This window comes from Schistocerca cancellata, unplaced genomic scaffold (genome assembly GCF_023864275.1).
Source record: "Schistocerca cancellata isolate TAMUIC-IGC-003103 unplaced genomic scaffold, iqSchCanc2.1 HiC_scaffold_630, whole genome shotgun sequence".
Taxonomy (NCBI): domain Eukaryota; kingdom Metazoa; phylum Arthropoda; class Insecta; order Orthoptera; family Acrididae; genus Schistocerca; species Schistocerca cancellata.
The window spans coordinates 63,967-82,187 of record NW_026046641.1 but is presented as its reverse complement, the minus strand read 5'-3'; the positions used below and the strand labels follow the sequence as shown (position 1 = coordinate 82,187).

The following is an 18,221-nucleotide window of genomic DNA, read 5'->3' as shown; positions in this document are numbered from 1 at the left end:
CACTCTATATTCATTGCCTTTCATATTCTTCCCATCAGTGGTGAGCGCTGCCTTCAGAAAGCGCTTTTGTTTCTGATTTACATGGAAGTTAGTGTTCCTCGGAGCTGGACTGCTTGGGATTAGCTTCATTGCTACTGGCAGGTGGCTCGTTGGTCTAGGGGTATGATTCCTGCTTTGGGTGCAGGAGGTCCCGGGTTCAAATCCCGGACGAGCCCTACCGTTTTGACCGTGCTGAAGAGTAGGTGGAGCTCACCCACGTTTGCAGCTCTGCAATGAAGAATAGATGCCTGCCGCAGCACGCTTTGTGTAGCACTACGGTGATGAAGGGACCGTTTGATATGGCAAGAATCTGACACCAGTAAATTACATGGGTCGATGCTGTAGAAGAGCCGACAGTAATCTTGCATGCAACGGAAAACAAAGGTTGTGTTTGCAGAACATGTGCACCGTGAGTGGAGACGAACCTCAATCGTGGAGCAGTCTACCTTCATCTGATTAGCGACGACAACAACCAAAGGGTGGGATACAAGACTGAGCGTAGTTAAGAGTTTCTCACTATTAGTTACGTTCACACTTCAACAGAGCTGTGACAAGGCGAGTGCAGTGAGCTCAGGAAAGCCAGTATGAAGCGCACTTGAAGTAGTCTTGAAGAAATGGATTATAAACTTTGCCGGCCAGAATGGAGCTACGAGCGTTCTGAGTTACTGAATACCGGTACACTATGGGAGCAAGAGCATTTGACAGTAAAATGAAGCGATATCCGTGTAGCACACGACATTTATTATCCATGCATACGCAGACGTGACGTAATCTCGGAAATGGAATCCGAAAAGGGGTTTAAAAAAAGTCGTGTTTCCGCCCGGGATCGAACCGGGGACCTTCTGCGTGTAAAGCAGACGTGATAACCGCTACACCACGGAAACGACGGCTCTGCGGCTGTTCTACCTAGAAACCCGTAGTGGCAACAGATTTTTCCTGCGTAAGCAAAGGCATCGCCTACGAGCTCCCTCCGATTCTAGAAGTTTGCTATTGTAAAAGACATCGATGAAAACAATCAAACCGCAACAGCCAGGGAAAACGCTGGGTGAGCGGCAGCTCTGCATGGTGATACCAAGAACGGAGGCGTCAGTCATGTGCAGCGCTTAGACGCTACGAACAGGCTCGTTGGTCTAGGGGTATGATTCCTGCTTCGGGTGCAGGAGGTCCCGGGTTCAAATCCCGGACGAGCCCTTGCGTTTTGTGCAAACGTGTGGCAACTACCGTCATGCCGGCGGCTGTTCCGCGCATTTCCAGCCCTCCAGGTAAGCACAAAAACCAAGTAGCCGGTTCTGAAAGAGTTTCATGTATCATCTGAGCCCTGGTGGTGGGCCGTTTGAAATTGATTTAAATGGTCACAGTAGAGATTGTAGCAAGGGTCTTGTTGAGTGCGACGAAAAAGTGTTTCCGCCCGGAATCGAACCGGGGACCTTCTGCGTGTTAGGCAGACGTGATAACCGCTACACCACGGAAACTGCTACGCTCTGTGCTCCACATCTGACACAACTTGTAGGACGATCGCAACTTTGGCGTAAAAATCACTTTGCGGAAACGCACAATGCAGGTATTTCGCATTCGTATGCAACAATCGACAGCACCCTTGCCTGTCTGAATGCCATCACGAATGAGAGCCCAAGAAGTCGTCGGAAATGCTCGCGGCCGAGTCCTCAGCAGCATCAGCTTCTCATTCTTTCCATACGAGGTACCGTCAATTCGCGCAGTCGCTATTGCAAATGATGTCACCAAAAGCAATCACTTCGTTAGCGGCGAGGAGCCCGGACTCAGCGGTAGCTCTACATGAAGGCACCAGCAGCTCCGTCAGGCCACCGCTGGCGCGCCGGCGCCCGGACCCACGACCGTCAATGACGCTGCAGTCGATGTACTTCTTAATATCGCTTTTGGAAGAAGGAAACCAGGTGTAAATCACACAGTATTTTACTGATGATCTGGAAACGCAAGTTTAGAATAAGTAGAACATTATATAAAATGTGTTGTGTGGTCGAGCGACACCCACGCCTCGCTCTCGCCAGATTATCGTTGCTGCGCGGAATGATTGTTAAGGCACCGACGGCTTCAGAGTTCGTCTTCTCGAAGTTTTGCTTTTGCAGTACATTCCGCAATCTTTTCGTTATGAGTCGTCTGTTTCGGTTTCCCGATGTAGTTTTGCTCACTGCTCTCGACTTCTCTTAACCCCGAGCCACCACTAGCCGAAAATTCCGCACTGCTATCTGGTCAATCTGCAGAGCTCGATGAAGGCGTCGTGGTCGTTCCTGAGCTGATGAAACGGCCGAATCTGTAGTTGTTCCCAGATCTCTTCCACAACAACGGCCTCCCAGACGCTTGGATTACAGGAGTACGCCACTACTCCCAGCCGGAGAACTGCATTTGAAAGCGTAATAACATGAGCTACACGTAACTCCGATTTCTGTGTCTGACCTACTTTTAATGAAACTGTCGTCGATTTACTTACTACTATCGCTGCTGGACGAAGCAGATCAGGTGAAAACCATCAGTATTCTTGTAACGAAGAGGTAATGGAAATTTAGGTAAAACAATATCAAAAAAAGTTGTGTGGTGGAGCGACACGTACAGTTGGCTCTTCCTAGATGATCATTGCTGCACGGAATAATTGTTAAGGCACCGACGCCTTCAGGAGTGGTCTTCTGGAAGTTTTGCTTGCAGTATATTCCGCAATCTTTTCGTTATGAGTTGGTGTTTCGGATTCCCGATGTTCTTTTGTTTAGTGCACATGCCTTCCCTTGACACTGAGAAAGCACATGACGAAAGTGAAACACCACCGTCTGTTCATCTGCAGAGCGCGATGAAATTATTCACTCTATATTCATTGCCTTTCATATTCTTCCCATCAGTGGTGAGCGCTGCCTTCAGAAAGCGCTTTTGTTTCTGATTTACATGGAAGTTAGTGTTCCTCGGAGCTGGACTGCTTGGGATTAGCTTCATTGCTACTGGCAGGTGGCTCGTTGGTCTAGGGGTATGATTCCTGCTTTGGGTGCAGGAGGTCCCGGGTTCAAATCCCGGACGAGCCCTACCGTTTTGACCGTGCTGAAGAGTAGGTGGAGCTCACCCACGTTTGCAGCTCTGCAATGAAGAATAGATGCCTGCCGCAGCACGCTTTGTGTAGCACTACGGTGATGAAGGGACCGTTTGATATGGCAAGAATCTGACACCAGTAAATTACATGGGTCGATGCTGTAGAAGAGCCGACAGTAATCTTGCATGCAACGGAAAACAAAGGTTGTGTTTGCAGAACATGTGCACCGTGAGTGGAGACGAACCTCAATCGTGGAGCAGTCTACCTTCATCTGATTAGCGACGACAACAACCAAAGGGTGGGATACAAGACTGAGCGTAGTTAAGAGTTTCTCACTATTAGTTACGTTCACACTTCAACAGAGCTGTGACAAGGCGAGTGCAGTGAGCTCAGGAAAGCCAGTATGAAGCGCACTTGAAGTAGTCCTGAAGAAATGGATTATAAACTTTGCCGGCCAGAATGGAGCTACGAGCGTTCTGAGTTACTGAATACCGGTACACTATGGGAGCAAGAGCATTTGACAGTAAAATGAAGCGATATCCGTGTAGCACACGACATTTATTATCCATGCATACGCAGACGTGACGTAATCTCGGAAATGGAATCCGAAAAGGGGTTTAAAAAAAGTCGTGTTTCCGCCCGGGATCGAACCGGGGACCTTCTGCGTGTAAAGCAGACGTGATAACCGCTACACCACGGAAACGACGGCTCTGCGGCTGTTCTACCTAGAAACCCGTAGTGGCAACAGATTTTTCCTGCGTAAGCAAAGGCATCGCCTACGAGCTCCCTCCGATTCTAGAAGTTTGCTATTGTAAAAGACATCGATGAAAACAATCAAACCGCAACAGCCAGGGAAAACGCTGGGTGAGCGGCAGCTCTGCATGGTGATACCAAGAACGGAGGCGTCAGTCATGTGCAGCGCTTAGACGCTACGAACAGGCTCGTTGGTCTAGGGGTATGATTCCTGCTTCGGGTGCAGGAGGTCCCGGGTTCAAATCCCGGACGAGCCCTTGCGTTTTGTGCAAACGTGTGGCAACTACCGTCATGCCGGCGGCTGTTCCGCGCATTTCCAGCCCTCCAGGTAAGCACAAAAACCAAGTAGCCGGTTCTGAAAGAGTTTCATGTATCATCTGAGCCCTGGTGGTGGGCCGTTTGAAATTGATTTAAATGGTCACAGTAGAGATTGTAGCAAGGGTCTTGTTGAGTGCGACGAAAAAGTGTTTCCGCCCGGAATCGAACCGGGGACCTTCTGCGTGTTAGGCAGACGTGACAACCGCTACACCACGGAAACTGCTACGCTCTGTGCTCCACATCTGACACAACTTGTAGGACGATCGCAACTTTGGCGTAAAAATCACTTTGCGGAAACGCACAATGCAGGTATTTCGCATTCGTATGCAACAATCGACAGCACCCTTGCCTGTCCGAATGCCATCACGAATGAGAGCCCAAGAAGTCGTCGGAAATGCTCGCGGCCGAGTCCTCAGCAGCATCAGCTTCTCATTCTTTCCATACGAGGTACCGTCAATTCGCGCAGTCGCTATTGCAAATGATGTCACCAAAAGCAATCACTTCGTTAGCGGCGAGGAGCCCGGACTCAGCGGTAGCTCTACATGAAGGCACCAGCAGCTCCGTCAGGCCACCGCTGGCGCGCCGGCGCCCGGACCCACGACCGTCAATGACGCTGCAGTCGATGTACTTCTTAATATCGCTTTTGGAAGAAGGAAACCAGGTGTAAATCACACAGTATTTTACTGATGATCTGGAAACGCAAGTTTAGAATAAGTAGAACATTATATAAAATGTGTTGTGTGGTCGAGCGACACCCACGCCTCGCTCTCGCCAGATTATCGTTGCTGCGCGGAATGATTGTTAAGGCACCGACGGCTTCAGAGTTCGTCTTCTCGAAGTTTTGCTTTTGCAGTACATTCCGCAATCTTTTCGTTATGAGTCGTCTGTTTCGGTTTCCCGATGTAGTTTTGCTCACTGCTCTCGACTTCTGTTAACCCCGAGCCACCACTAGCCGAAAATTCCGCACTGCTATCTGGTCAATCTGCAGAGCTCGATGAAGGCGTCGCGGTCGTTCCTGAGCTGATGAAACGGCCGAATCTGTAGTTGTTCCCAGATCTCTTCCACAACAACGGCCTCCCAGACGCTTGGATTACAGGAGTACGCCACTACTCCCAGCCGGAGAACTGCATTTGAAAGCGTAATAACATGAGCTACACGTAACTCCGATTTCTGTGTCTGACCTACTTTTAATGAAACTGTCGTCGATTTACTTACTACTATCGCTGCTGGACGAAGCAGATCAGGTGAAAACCATCAGTATTCTTGTAACGAAGAGGTAATGGAAATTTAGGTAAAACAATATCAAAAAAAGTTGTGTGGTGGAGCGACACGTACAGTTGGCTCTTCCTAGATGATCATTGCTGCACGGAATAATTGTTAAGGCACCGACGCCTTCAGGAGTGGTCTTCTGGAAGTTTTGCTTGCAGTATATTCCGCAATCTTTTCGTTATGAGTTGGTGTTTCGGATTCCCGATGTTCTTTTGTTTAGTGCACATGCCTTCCCTTGACACTGAGAAAGCACATGACGAAAGTGAAACACCACCGTCTGTTCATCTGCAGAGCGCGATGAAATTATTCACTCTATATTCATTGCCTTTCATATTCTTCCCATCAGTGGTGAGCGCTGCCTTCAGAAAGCGCTTTTGTTTCTGATTTACATGGAAGTTAGTGTTCCTCGGAGCTGGACTGCTTGGGATTAGCTTCATTGCTACTGGCAGGTGGCTCGTTGGTCTAGGGGTATGATTCCTGCTTTGGGTGCAGGAGGTCCCGGGTTCAAATCCCGGACGAGCCCTACCGTTTTGACCGTGCTGAAGAGTAGGTGGAGCTCACCCACGTTTGCAGCTCTGCAATGAAGAATAGATGCCTGCCGCAGCACGCTTTGTGTAGCACTACGGTGATGAAGGGACCGTTTGATATGGCAAGAATCTGACACCAGTAAATTACATGGGTCGATGCTGTAGAAGAGCCGACAGTAATCTTGCATGCAACGGAAAACAAAGGTTGTGTTTGCAGAACATGTGCACCGTGAGTGGAGACGAACCTCAATCGTGGAGCAGTCTACCTTCATCTGATTAGCGACGACAACAACCAAAGGGTGGGATACAAGACTGAGCGTAGTTAAGAGTTTCTCACTATTAGTTACGTTCACACTTCAACAGAGCTGTGTCAAGGCGAGTGCAGTGAGCTCAGGAAAGCCAGTATGAAGCGCACTTGAAGTAGTCCTGAAGAAATGGATTATAAACTTTGCCGGCCAGAATGGAGCTACGAGCGTTCTGAGTTACTGAATACCGGTACACTATGGGAGCAAGAGCATTTGACAGTAAAATGAAGCGATATCCGTGTAGCACACGACATTTATTATCCATGCATACGCAGACGTGACGTAATCTCGGAAATGGAATCCGAAAAGGGGTTTAAAAAAAGTCGTGTTTCCGCCCGGGATCGAACCGGGGACCTTCTGCGTGTAAAGCAGACGTGATAACCGCTACACCACGGAAACGACGGCTCTGCGGCTGTTCTACCTAGAAACCCGTAGTGGCAACAGATTTTTCCTGCGTAAGCAAAGGCATCGCCTACGAGCTCCCTCCGATTCTAGAAGTTTGCTATTGTAAAAGACATCGATGAAAACAATCAAACCGCAACAGCCAGGGAAAACGCTGGGTGAGCGGCAGCTCTGCATGGTGATACCAAGAACGGAGGCGTCAGTCATGTGCAGCGCTTAGACGCTACGAACAGGCTCGTTGGTCTAGGGGTATGATTCCTGCTTCGGGTGCAGGAGGTCCCGGGTTCAAATCCCGGACGAGCCCTTGCGTTTTGTGCAAACGTGTGGCAACTACCGTCATGCCGGCGGCTGTTCCGCGCATTTCCAGCCCTCCAGGTAAGCACAAAAACCAAGTAGCCGGTTCTGAAAGAGTTTCATGTATCATCTGAGCCCTGGTGGTGGGCCGTTTGAAATTGATTTAAATGGTCACAGTAGAGATTGTAGCAAGGGTCTTGTTGAGTGCGACGAAAAAGTGTTTCCGCCCGGAATCGAACCGGGGACCTTCTGCGTGTTAGGCAGACGTGACAACCGCTACACCACGGAAACTGCTACGCTCTGTGCTCCACATCTGACACAACTTGTAGGACGATCGCAACTTTGGCGTAAAAATCACTTTGCGGAAACGCACAATGCAGGTATTTCGCATTCGTATGCAACAATCGACAGCACCCTTGCCTGTCTGAATGCCATCACGAATGAGAGCCCAAGAAGTCGTCGGAAATGCTCGCGGCCGAGTCCTCAGCAGCATCAGCTTCTCATTCTTTCCATACGAGGTACCGTCAATTCGCGCAGTCGCTATTGCAAATGATGTCACCAAAAGCAATCACTTCGTTAGCGGCGAGGAGCCCGGACTCAGCGGTAGCTCTACATGAAGGCACCAGCAGCTCCGTCAGGCCACCGCTGGCGCGCCGGCGCCCGGACCCACGACCGTCAATGACGCTGCAGTCGATGTACTTCTCAATATCGCTTTTGGAAGAAGGAAACCAGGTGTAAATCACACAGTATTTTACTGATGATCTGGAAACGCAAGTTTAGAATAAGTAGAACATTATATAAAATGTGTTGTGTGGTCGAGCGACACCCACGCCTCGCTCTCGCCAGATTATCGTTGCTGCGCGGAATGATTGTTAAGGCACCGACGGCTTCAGAGTTCGTCTTCTCGAAGTTTTGCTTTTGCAGTACATTCCGCAATCTTTTCGTTATGAGTCGTCTGTTTCGGTTTCCCGATGTAGTTTTGCTCACTGCTCTCGACTTCTCTTAACCCCGAGCCACCACTAGCCGAAAATTCCGCACTGCTATCTGGTCAATCTGCAGAGCTCGATGAAGGCGTCGTGGTCGTTCCTGAGCTGATGAAACGGCCGAATCTGTAGTTGTTCCCAGATCTCTTCCACAACAACGGCCTCCCAGACGCTTGGATTACAGGAGTACGCCACTACTCCCAGCCGGAGAACTGCATTTGAAAGCGTAATAACATGAGCTACACGTAACTCCGATTTCTGTGTCTGACCTACTTTTAATGAAACTGTCGTCGATTTACTTACTACTATCGCTGCTGGACGAAGCAGATCAGGTGAAAACCATCAGTATTCTTGTAACGAAGAGGTAATGGAAATTTAGGTAAAACAATATCAAAAAAAGTTGTGTGGTGGAGCGACACGTACAGTTGGCTCTTCCTAGATGATCATTGCTGCACGGAATAATTGTTAAGGCACCGACGCCTTCAGGAGTGGTCTTCTGGAAGTTTTGCTTGCAGTATATTCCGCAATCTTTTCGTTATGAGTTGGTGTTTCGGATTCCCGATGTTCTTTTGTTTAGTGCACATGCCTTCCCTTGACACTGAGAAAGCACATGACGAAAGTGAAACACCACCGTCTGTTCATCTGCAGAGCGCGATGAAATTATTCACTCTATATTCATTGCCTTTCATATTCTTCCCATCAGTGGTGAGCGCTGCCTTCAGAAAGCGCTTTTGTTTCTGATTTACATGGAAGTTAGTGTTCCTCGGAGCTGGACTGCTTGGGATTAGCTTCATTGCTACTGGCAGGTGGCTCGTTGGTCTAGGGGTATGATTCCTGCTTTGGGTGCAGGAGGTCCCGGGTTCAAATCCCGGACGAGCCCTACCGTTTTGACCGTGCTGAAGAGTAGGTGGAGCTCACCCACGTTTGCAGCTCTGCAATGAAGAATAGATGCCTGCCGCAGCACGCTTTGTGTAGCACTACGGTGATGAAGGGACCGTTTGATATGGCAAGAATCTGACACCAGTAAATTACATGGGTCGATGCTGTAGAAGAGCCGACAGTAATCTTGCATGCAACGGAAAACAAAGGTTGTGTTTGCAGAACATGTGCACCGTGAGTGGAGACGAACCTCAATCGTGGAGCAGTCTACCTTCATCTGATTAGCGACGACAACAACCAAAGGGTGGGATACAAGACTGAGCGTAGTTAAGAGTTTCTCACTATTAGTTACGTTCACACTTCAACAGAGCTGTGACAAGGCGAGTGCAGTGAGCTCAGGAAAGCCAGTATGAAGCGCACTTGAAGTAGTCCTGAAGAAATGGATTATAAACTTTGCCGGCCAGAATGGAGCTACGAGCGTTCTGAGTTACTGAATACCGGTACACTATGGGAGCAAGAGCATTTGACAGTAAAATGAAGCGATATCCGTGTAGCACACGACATTTATTATCCATGCATACGCAGACGTGACGTAATCTCGGAAATGGAATCCGAAAAGGGGTTTAAAAAAAGTCGTGTTTCCGCCCGGGATCGAACCGGGGACCTTCTGCGTGTAAAGCAGACGTGATAACCGCTACACCACGGAAACGACGGCTCTGCGGCTGTTCTACCTAGAAACCCGTAGTGGCAACAGATTTTTCCTGCGTAAGCAAAGGCATCGCCTACGAGCTCCCTCCGATTCTAGAAGTTTGCTATTGTAAAAGACATCGATGAAAACAATCAAACCGCAACAGCCAGGGAAAACGCTGGGTGAGCGGCAGCTCTGCATGGTGATACCAAGAACGGAGGCGTCAGTCATGTGCAGCGCTTAGACGCTACGAACAGGCTCGTTGGTCTAGGGGTATGATTCCTGCTTCGGGTGCAGGAGGTCCCGGGTTCAAATCCCGGACGAGCCCTTGCGTTTTGTGCAAACGTGTGGCAACTACCGTCATGCCGGCGGCTGTTCCGCGCATTTCCAGCCCTCCAGGTAAGCACAAAAACCAAGTAGCCGGTTCTGAAAGAGTTTCATGTATCATCTGAGCCCTGGTGGTGGGCCGTTTGAAATTGATTTAAATGGTCACAGTAGAGATTGTAGCAAGGGTCTTGTTGAGTGCGACGAAAAAGTGTTTCCGCCCGGAATCGAACCGGGGACCTTCTGCGTGTTAGGCAGACGTGACAACCGCTACACCACGGAAACTGCTACGCTCTGTGCTCCACATCTGACACAACTTGTAGGACGATCGCAACTTTGGCGTAAAAATCACTTTGCGGAAACGCACAATGCAGGTATTTCGCATTCGTATGCAACAATCGACAGCACCCTTGCCTGTCTGAATGCCATCACGAATGAGAGCCCAAGAAGTCGTCGGAAATGCTCGCGGCCGAGTCCTCAGCAGCATCAGCTTCTCATTCTTTCCATACGAGGTACCGTCAATTCGCGCAGTCGCTATTGCAAATGATGTCACCAAAAGCAATCACTTCGTTAGCGGCGAGGAGCCCGGACTCAGCGGTAGCTCTACATGAAGGCACCAGCAGCTCCGTCAGGCCACCGCTGGCGCGCCGGCGCCCGGACCCACGACCGTCAATGACGCTGCAGTCGATGTACTTCTCAATATCGCTTTTGGAAGAAGGAAACCAGGTGTAAATCACACAGTATTTTACTGATGATCTGGAAACGCAAGTTTAGAATAAGTAGAACATTATATAAAATGTGTTGTGTGGTCGAGCGACACCCACGCCTCGCTCTCGCCAGATTATCGTTGCTGCGCGGAATGATTGTTAAGGCACCGACGGCTTCAGAGTTCGTCTTCTCGAAGTTTTGCTTTTGCAGTACATTCCGCAATCTTTTCGTTATGAGTCGTCTGTTTCGGTTTCCCGATGTAGTTTTGCTCACTGCTCTCGACTTCTCTTAACCCCGAGCCACCACTAGCCGAAAATTCCGCACTGCTATCTGGTCAATCTGCAGAGCTCGATGAAGGCGTCGTGGTCGTTCCTGAGCTGATGAAACGGCCGAATCTGTAGTTGTTCCCAGATCTCTTCCACAACAACGGCCTCCCAGACGCTTGGATTACAGGAGTACGCCACTACTCCCAGCCGGAGAACTGCATTTGAAAGCGTAATAACATGAGCTACACGTAACTCCGATTTCTGTGTCTGACCTACTTTTAATGAAACTGTCGTCGATTTACTTACTACTATCGCTGCTGGACGAAGCAGATCAGGTGAAAACCATCAGTATTCTTGTAACGAAGAGGTAATGGAAATTTAGGTAAAACAATATCAAAAAAAGTTGTGTGGTGGAGCGACACGTACAGTTGGCTCTTCCTAGATGATCATTGCTGCACGGAATAATTGTTAAGGCACCGACGCCTTCAGGAGTGGTCTTCTGGAAGTTTTGCTTGCAGTATATTCCGCAATCTTTTCGTTATGAGTTGGTGTTTCGGATTCCCGATGTTCTTTTGTTTAGTGCACATGCCTTCCCTTGACACTGAGAAAGCACATGACGAAAGTGAAACACCACCGTCTGTTCATCTGCAGAGCGCGATGAAATTATTCACTCTATATTCATTGCCTTTCATATTCTTCCCATCAGTGGTGAGCGCTGCCTTCAGAAAGCGCTTTTGTTTCTGATTTACATGGAAGTTAGTGTTCCTCGGAGCTGGACTGCTTGGGATTAGCTTCATTGCTACTGGCAGGTGGCTCGTTGGTCTAGGGGTATGATTCCTGCTTTGGGTGCAGGAGGTCCCGGGTTCAAATCCCGGACGAGCCCTACCGTTTTGACCGTGCTGAAGAGTAGGTGGAGCTCACCCACGTTTGCAGCTCTGCAATGAAGAATAGATGCCTGCCGCAGCACGCTTTGTGTAGCACTACGGTGATGAAGGGACCGTTTGATATGGCAAGAATCTGACACCAGTAAATTACATGGGTCGATGCTGTAGAAGAGCCGACAGTAATCTTGCATGCAACGGAAAACAAAGGTTGTGTTTGCAGAACATGTGCACCGTGAGTGGAGACGAACCTCAATCGTGGAGCAGTCTACCTTCATCTGATTAGCGACGACAACAACCAAAGGGTGGGATACAAGACTGAGCGTAGTTAAGAGTTTCTCACTATTAGTTACGTTCACACTTCAACAGAGCTGTGACAAGGCGAGTGCAGTGAGCTCAGGAAAGCCAGTATGAAGCGCACTTGAAGTAGTCCTGAAGAAATGGATTATAAACTTTGCCGGCCAGAATGGAGCTACGAGCGTTCTGAGTTACTGAATACCGGTACACTATGGGAGCAAGAGCATTTGACAGTAAAATGAAGCGATATCCGTGTAGCACACGACATTTATTATCCATGCATACGCAGACGTGACGTAATCTCGGAAATGGAATCCGAAAAGGGGTTTAAAAAAAGTCGTGTTTCCGCCCGGGATCGAACCGGGGACCTTCTGCGTGTAAAGCAGACGTGATAACCGCTACACCACGGAAACGACGGCTCTGCGGCTGTTCTACCTAGAAACCCGTAGTGGCAACAGATTTTTCCTGCGTAAGCAAAGGCATCGCCTACGAGCTCCCTCCGATTCTAGAAGTTTGCTATTGTAAAAGACATCGATGAAAACAATCAAACCGCAACAGCCAGGGAAAACGCTGGGTGAGCGGCAGCTCTGCATGGTGATACCAAGAACGGAGGCGTCAGTCATGTGCAGCGCTTAGACGCTACGAACAGGCTCGTTGGTCTAGGGGTATGATTCCTGCTTCGGGTGCAGGAGGTCCCGGGTTCAAATCCCGGACGAGCCCTTGCGTTTTGTGCAAACGTGTGGCAACTACCGTCATGCCGGCGGCTGTTCCGCGCATTTCCAGCCCTCCAGGTAAGCACAAAAACCAAGTAGCCGGTTCTGAAAGAGTTTCATGTATCATCTGAGCCCTGGTGGTGGGCCGTTTGAAATTGATTTAAATGGTCACAGTAGAGATTGTAGCAAGGGTCTTGTTGAGTGCGACGAAAAAGTGTTTCCGCCCGGAATCGAACCGGGGACCTTCTGCGTGTTAGGCAGACGTGACAACCGCTACACCACGGAAACTGCTACGCTCTGTGCTCCACATCTGACACAACTTGTAGGACGATCGCAACTTTGGCGTAAAAATCACTTTGCGGAAACGCACAATGCAGGTATTTCGCATTCGTATGCAACAATCGACAGCACCCTTGCCTGTCTGAATGCCATCACGAATGAGAGCCCAAGAAGTCGTCGGAAATGCTCGCGGCCGAGTCCTCAGCAGCATCAGCTTCTCATTCTTTCCATACGAGGTACCGTCAATTCGCGCAGTCGCTATTGCAAATGATGTCACCAAAAGCAATCACTTCGTTAGCGGCGAGGAGCCCGGACTCAGCGGTAGCTCTACATGAAGGCACCAGCAGCTCCGTCAGGCCACCGCTGGCGCGCCGGCGCCCGGACCCACGACCGTCAATGACGCTGCAGTCGATGTACTTCTCAATATCGCTTTTGGAAGAAGGAAACCAGGTGTAAATCACACAGTATTTTACTGATGATCTGGAAACGCAAGTTTAGAATAAGTAGAACATTATATAAAATGTGTTGTGTGGTCGAGCGACACCCACGCCTCGCTCTCGCCAGATTATCGTTGCTGCGCGGAATGATTGTTAAGGCACCGACGGCTTCAGAGTTCGTCTTCTCGAAGTTTTGCTTTTGCAGTACATTCCGCAATCTTTTCGTTATGAGTCGTCTGTTTCGGTTTCCCGATGTAGTTTTGCTCACTGCTCTCGACTTCTCTTAACCCCGAGCCACCACTAGCCGAAAATTCCGCACTGCTATCTGGTCAATCTGCAGAGCTCGATGAAGGCGTCGTGGTCGTTCCTGAGCTGATGAAACGGCCGAATCTGTAGTTGTTCCCAGATCTCTTCCACAACAACGGCCTCCCAGACGCTTGGATTACAGGAGTACGCCACTACTCCCAGCCGGAGAACTGCATTTGAAAGCGTAATAACATGAGCTACACGTAACTCCGATTTCTGTGTCTGACCTACTTTTAATGAAACTGTCGTCGATTTACTTACTACTATCGCTGCTGGACGAAGCAGATCAGGTGAAAACCATCAGTATTCTTGTAACGAAGAGGTAATGGAAATTTAGGTAAAACAATATCAAAAAAAGTTGTGTGGTGGAGCGACACGTACAGTTGGCTCTTCCTAGATGATCATTGCTGCACGGAATAATTGTTAAGGCACCGACGCCTTCAGGAGTGGTCTTCTGGAAGTTTTGCTTGCAGTATATTCCGCAATCTTTTCGTTATGAGTTGGTGTTTCGGATTCCCGATGTTCTTTTGTTTAGTGCACATGCCTTCCCTTGACACTGAGAAAGCACATGACGAAAGTGAAACACCACCGTCTGTTCATCTGCAGAGCGCGATGAAATTATTCACTCTATATTCATTGCCTTTCATATTCTTCCCATCAGTGGTGAGCGCTGCCTTCAGAAAGCGCTTTTGTTTCTGATTTACATGGAAGTTAGTGTTCCTCGGAGCTGGACTGCTTGGGATTAGCTTCATTGCTACTGGCAGGTGGCTCGTTGGTCTAGGGGTATGATTCCTGCTTTGGGTGCAGGAGGTCCCGGGTTCAAATCCCGGACGAGCCCTACCGTTTTGACCGTGCTGAAGAGTAGGTGGAGCTCACCCACGTTTGCAGCTCTGCAATGAAGAATAGATGCCTGCCGCAGCACGCTTTGTGTAGCACTACGGTGATGAAGGGACCGTTTGATATGGCAAGAATCTGACACCAGTAAATTACATGGGTCGATGCTGTAGAAGAGCCGACAGTAATCTTGCATGCAACGGAAAACAAAGGTTGTGTTTGCAGAACATGTGCACCGTGAGTGGAGACGAACCTCAATCGTGGAGCAGTCTACCTTCATCTGATTAGCGACGACAACAACCAAAGGGTGGGATACAAGACTGAGCGTAGTTAAGAGTTTCTCACTATTAGTTACGTTCACACTTCAACAGAGCTGTGACAAGGCGAGTGCAGTGAGCTCAGGAAAGCCAGTATGAAGCGCACTTGAAGTAGTCCTGAAGAAATGGATTATAAACTTTGCCGGCCAGAATGGAGCTACGAGCGTTCTGAGTTACTGAATACCGGTACACTATGGGAGCAAGAGCATTTGACAGTAAAATGAAGCGATATCCGTGTAGCACACGACATTTATTATCCATGCATACGCAGACGTGACGTAATCTCGGAAATGGAATCCGAAAAGGGGTTTAAAAAAAGTCGTGTTTCCGCCCGGGATCGAACCGGGGACCTTCTGCGTGTAAAGCAGACGTGATAACCGCTACACCACGGAAACGACGGCTCTGCGGCTGTTCTACCTAGAAACCCGTAGTGGCAACAGATTTTTCCTGCGTAAGCAAAGGCATCGCCTACGAGCTCCCTCCGATTCTAGAAGTTTGCTATTGTAAAAGACATCGATGAAAACAATCAAACCGCAACAGCCAGGGAAAACGCTGGGTGAGCGGCAGCTCTGCATGGTGATACCAAGAACGGAGGCGTCAGTCATGTGCAGCGCTTAGACGCTACGAACAGGCTCGTTGGTCTAGGGGTATGATTCCTGCTTCGGGTGCAGGAGGTCCCGGGTTCAAATCCCGGACGAGCCCTTGCGTTTTGTGCAAACGTGTGGCAACTACCGTCATGCCGGCGGCTGTTCCGCGCATTTCCAGCCCTCCAGGTAAGCACAAAAACCAAGTAGCCGGTTCTGAAAGAGTTTCATGTATCATCTGAGCCCTGGTGGTGGGCCGTTTGAAATTGATTTAAATGGTCACAGTAGAGATTGTAGCAAGGGTCTTGTTGAGTGCGACGAAAAAGTGTTTCCGCCCGGAATCGAACCGGGGACCTTCTGCGTGTTAGGCAGACGTGATAACCGCTACACCACGGAAACTGCTACGCTCTGTGCTCCACATCTGACACAACTTGTAGGACGATCGCAACTTTGGCGTAAAAATCACTTTGCGGAAACGCACAATGCAGGTATTTCGCATTCGTATGCAACAATCGACAGCACCCTTGCCTGTCTGAATGCCATCACGAATGAGAGCCCAAGAAGTCGTCGGAAATGCTCGCGGCCGAGTCCTCAGCAGCATCAGCTTCTCATTCTTTCCATACGAGGTACCGTCAATTCGCGCAGTCGCTATTGCAAATGATGTCACCAAAAGCAATCACTTCGTTAGCGGCGAGGAGCCCGGACTCAGCGGTAGCTCTACATGAAGGCACCAGCAGCTCCGTCAGGCCACCGCTGGCACGCCGGCGCCCGGACCCACGACCGTCAATGACGCTGCAGTCGATGTACTTCTTAATATCGCTTTTGGAAGAAGGAAACCAGGTGTAAATCACACAGTATTTTACTGATGATCTGGAAACGCAAGTTTAGAATAAGTAGAACATTATATAAAATGTGTTGTGTGGTCGAGCGACACCCACGCCTCGCTCTCGCCAGATTATCGTTGCTGCACGGAATGATTGTTAAGGCACCGACGGCTTCAGAGTTCGTCTTCTCGAAGTTTTGTTTTTGCAGTACATTCCGCAATCTTTTCGTTATGAGTCGTCTGTTTCGGTTTCCCGATGTAGTTTTGCTCACTGCTCTCGACTTCTCTTAACCCCGAGCCACCACTAGCCGAAAATTCCGCACTGCTATCTGGTCAATCTGCAGAGCTCGATGAAGGCGTCGCGGTCGTTCCTGAGCTGATGAAACGGCCGAATCTGTAGTTGTTCCCAGATCTCTTCCACAACAACGGCCTCCCAGACGCTTGGATTACAGGAGTACGCCACTACTCCCAGCCGGAGAACTGCATTTGAAAGCGTAATAACATGAGCTACACGTAACTCCGATTTCTGTGTCTGACCTACTTTTAATGAAACTGTCGTCGATTTACTTACTACTATCGCTGCTGGACGAAGCAGATCAGGTGAAAACCATCAGTATTCTTGTAACGAAGAGGTAATGGAAATTTAGGTAAAACAATATCAAAAAAAGTTGTGTGGTGGAGCGACACGTACAGTTGGCTCTTCCTAGATGATCATTGCTGCACGGAATAATTGTTAAGGCACCGACGCCTTCAGGAGTGGTCTTCTGGAAGTTTTGCTTGCAGTATATTCCGCAATCTTTTCGTTATGAGTTGGTGTTTCGGATTCCCGATGTTCTTTTGTTTAGTGCACATGCCTTCCCTTGACACTGAGAAAGCACATGACGAAAGTGAAACACCACCGTCTGTTCATCTGCAGAGCGCGATGAAATTATTCACTCTATATTCATTGCCTTTCATATTCTTCCCATCAGTGGTGAGCGCTGCCTTCAGAAAGCGCTTTTGTTTCTGATTTACATGGAAGTTAGTGTTCCTCGGAGCTGGACTGCTTGGGATTAGCTTCATTGCTACTGGCAGGTGGCTCGTTGGTCTAGGGGTATGATTCCTGCTTTGGGTGCAGGAGGTCCCGGGTTCAAATCCCGGACGAGCCCTACCGTTTTGACCGTGCTGAAGAGTAGGTGGAGCTCACCCACGTTTGCAGCTCTGCAATGAAGAATAGATGCCTGCCGCAGCACGCTTTGTGTAGCACTACGGTGATGAAGGGACCGTTTGATATGGCAAGAATCTGACACCAGTAAATTACATGGGTCGATGCTGTAGAAGAGCCGACAGTAATCTTGCATGCAACGGAAAACAAAGGTTGTGTTTGCAGAACATGTGCACCGTGAGTGGAGACGAACCTCAATCGTGGAGCAGTCTACCTTCATCTGATTAGCGACGACAACAACCAAAGGGTGGGATACAAGACTGAGCGTAGTTAAGAGTTTCTCACTATTAGTTACGTTCACACTTCAACAGAGCTGTGACAAGGCGAGTGCAGTGAGCTCAGGAAAGCCAGTATGAAGCGCACTTGAAGTAGTCCTGAAGAAATGGATTATAAACTTTGCCGGCCAGAATGGAGCTACGAGCGTTCTGAGTTACTGAATACCGGTACACTATGGGAGCAAGAGCATTTGACAGTAAAATGAAGCGATATCCGTGTAGCACACGACATTTATTATCCATGCATACGCAGACGTGACGTAATCTCGGAAATGGAATCCGAAAAGGGGTTTAAAAAAAGTCGTGTTTCCGCCCGGGATCGAACCGGGGACCTTCTGCGTGTAAAGCAGACGTGATAACCGCTACACCACGGAAACGACGGCTCTGCGGCTGTTCTACCTAGAAACCCGTAGTGGCAACAGATTTTTCCTGCGTAAGCAAAGGCATCGCCTACGAGCTCCCTCCGA

The 18,221-nt window shown here is 49.1% G+C and overlaps 26 non-coding genes across 26 annotated transcripts; 13 read left to right on the top strand and 13 right to left on the bottom strand.

The window, feature by feature from the left end:
* The first annotated feature begins 143 nt into the window (after nucleotides 1-143).
* On the top strand, nucleotides 144-215 carry Trnap-ugg (transfer RNA proline (anticodon UGG)). The gene has a single exon. It is a non-coding gene; the product is annotated as a tRNA-Pro (tRNA).
* A 635-nt stretch (nucleotides 216-850) lies between these two features.
* Trnav-uac (transfer RNA valine (anticodon UAC)) lies at nucleotides 851-923 on the bottom strand. The gene has a single exon. It is a non-coding gene; the product is annotated as a tRNA-Val (tRNA).
* A 235-nt stretch (nucleotides 924-1,158) lies between these two features.
* Nucleotides 1,159-1,230, top strand: Trnap-cgg (transfer RNA proline (anticodon CGG)). Its single transcript has one exon. It is a non-coding gene; the product is annotated as a tRNA-Pro (tRNA).
* A 208-nt stretch (nucleotides 1,231-1,438) lies between these two features.
* On the bottom strand, nucleotides 1,439-1,511 carry Trnav-aac (transfer RNA valine (anticodon AAC)). Its single transcript has one exon. It is a non-coding gene; the product is annotated as a tRNA-Val (tRNA).
* Nucleotides 1,512-3,011: 1,500 nt separating this feature from the next.
* On the top strand, nucleotides 3,012-3,083 carry Trnap-ugg (transfer RNA proline (anticodon UGG)). Its single transcript has one exon. It is a non-coding gene; the product is annotated as a tRNA-Pro (tRNA).
* A 635-nt stretch (nucleotides 3,084-3,718) lies between these two features.
* Nucleotides 3,719-3,791, bottom strand: Trnav-uac (transfer RNA valine (anticodon UAC)). The gene has a single exon. It is a non-coding gene; the product is annotated as a tRNA-Val (tRNA).
* Nucleotides 3,792-4,026: 235 nt separating this feature from the next.
* Nucleotides 4,027-4,098, top strand: Trnap-cgg (transfer RNA proline (anticodon CGG)). The gene has a single exon. It is a non-coding gene; the product is annotated as a tRNA-Pro (tRNA).
* A 208-nt stretch (nucleotides 4,099-4,306) lies between these two features.
* On the bottom strand, nucleotides 4,307-4,379 carry Trnav-aac (transfer RNA valine (anticodon AAC)). Its single transcript has one exon. It is a non-coding gene; the product is annotated as a tRNA-Val (tRNA).
* Nucleotides 4,380-5,879: 1,500 nt separating this feature from the next.
* Trnap-ugg (transfer RNA proline (anticodon UGG)) lies at nucleotides 5,880-5,951 on the top strand. The gene has a single exon. It is a non-coding gene; the product is annotated as a tRNA-Pro (tRNA).
* Nucleotides 5,952-6,586: 635 nt separating this feature from the next.
* On the bottom strand, nucleotides 6,587-6,659 carry Trnav-uac (transfer RNA valine (anticodon UAC)). Its single transcript has one exon. It is a non-coding gene; the product is annotated as a tRNA-Val (tRNA).
* A 235-nt stretch (nucleotides 6,660-6,894) lies between these two features.
* Trnap-cgg (transfer RNA proline (anticodon CGG)) lies at nucleotides 6,895-6,966 on the top strand. The gene has a single exon. It is a non-coding gene; the product is annotated as a tRNA-Pro (tRNA).
* Nucleotides 6,967-7,174: 208 nt separating this feature from the next.
* Trnav-aac (transfer RNA valine (anticodon AAC)) lies at nucleotides 7,175-7,247 on the bottom strand. The gene has a single exon. It is a non-coding gene; the product is annotated as a tRNA-Val (tRNA).
* A 1,500-nt stretch (nucleotides 7,248-8,747) lies between these two features.
* Trnap-ugg (transfer RNA proline (anticodon UGG)) lies at nucleotides 8,748-8,819 on the top strand. The gene has a single exon. It is a non-coding gene; the product is annotated as a tRNA-Pro (tRNA).
* A 635-nt stretch (nucleotides 8,820-9,454) lies between these two features.
* Nucleotides 9,455-9,527, bottom strand: Trnav-uac (transfer RNA valine (anticodon UAC)). The gene has a single exon. It is a non-coding gene; the product is annotated as a tRNA-Val (tRNA).
* A 235-nt stretch (nucleotides 9,528-9,762) lies between these two features.
* On the top strand, nucleotides 9,763-9,834 carry Trnap-cgg (transfer RNA proline (anticodon CGG)). The gene has a single exon. It is a non-coding gene; the product is annotated as a tRNA-Pro (tRNA).
* Nucleotides 9,835-10,042: 208 nt separating this feature from the next.
* Trnav-aac (transfer RNA valine (anticodon AAC)) lies at nucleotides 10,043-10,115 on the bottom strand. Its single transcript has one exon. It is a non-coding gene; the product is annotated as a tRNA-Val (tRNA).
* Nucleotides 10,116-11,615: 1,500 nt separating this feature from the next.
* Trnap-ugg (transfer RNA proline (anticodon UGG)) lies at nucleotides 11,616-11,687 on the top strand. Its single transcript has one exon. It is a non-coding gene; the product is annotated as a tRNA-Pro (tRNA).
* A 635-nt stretch (nucleotides 11,688-12,322) lies between these two features.
* Nucleotides 12,323-12,395, bottom strand: Trnav-uac (transfer RNA valine (anticodon UAC)). Its single transcript has one exon. It is a non-coding gene; the product is annotated as a tRNA-Val (tRNA).
* Nucleotides 12,396-12,630: 235 nt separating this feature from the next.
* On the top strand, nucleotides 12,631-12,702 carry Trnap-cgg (transfer RNA proline (anticodon CGG)). Its single transcript has one exon. It is a non-coding gene; the product is annotated as a tRNA-Pro (tRNA).
* A 208-nt stretch (nucleotides 12,703-12,910) lies between these two features.
* Nucleotides 12,911-12,983, bottom strand: Trnav-aac (transfer RNA valine (anticodon AAC)). The gene has a single exon. It is a non-coding gene; the product is annotated as a tRNA-Val (tRNA).
* Nucleotides 12,984-14,483: 1,500 nt separating this feature from the next.
* Nucleotides 14,484-14,555, top strand: Trnap-ugg (transfer RNA proline (anticodon UGG)). Its single transcript has one exon. It is a non-coding gene; the product is annotated as a tRNA-Pro (tRNA).
* Nucleotides 14,556-15,190: 635 nt separating this feature from the next.
* Trnav-uac (transfer RNA valine (anticodon UAC)) lies at nucleotides 15,191-15,263 on the bottom strand. Its single transcript has one exon. It is a non-coding gene; the product is annotated as a tRNA-Val (tRNA).
* A 235-nt stretch (nucleotides 15,264-15,498) lies between these two features.
* On the top strand, nucleotides 15,499-15,570 carry Trnap-cgg (transfer RNA proline (anticodon CGG)). The gene has a single exon. It is a non-coding gene; the product is annotated as a tRNA-Pro (tRNA).
* Nucleotides 15,571-15,778: 208 nt separating this feature from the next.
* Trnav-aac (transfer RNA valine (anticodon AAC)) lies at nucleotides 15,779-15,851 on the bottom strand. The gene has a single exon. It is a non-coding gene; the product is annotated as a tRNA-Val (tRNA).
* A 1,500-nt stretch (nucleotides 15,852-17,351) lies between these two features.
* Trnap-ugg (transfer RNA proline (anticodon UGG)) lies at nucleotides 17,352-17,423 on the top strand. Its single transcript has one exon. It is a non-coding gene; the product is annotated as a tRNA-Pro (tRNA).
* Nucleotides 17,424-18,058: 635 nt separating this feature from the next.
* Nucleotides 18,059-18,131, bottom strand: Trnav-uac (transfer RNA valine (anticodon UAC)). Its single transcript has one exon. It is a non-coding gene; the product is annotated as a tRNA-Val (tRNA).
* Nucleotides 18,132-18,221: the final 90 nt, after the last annotated feature.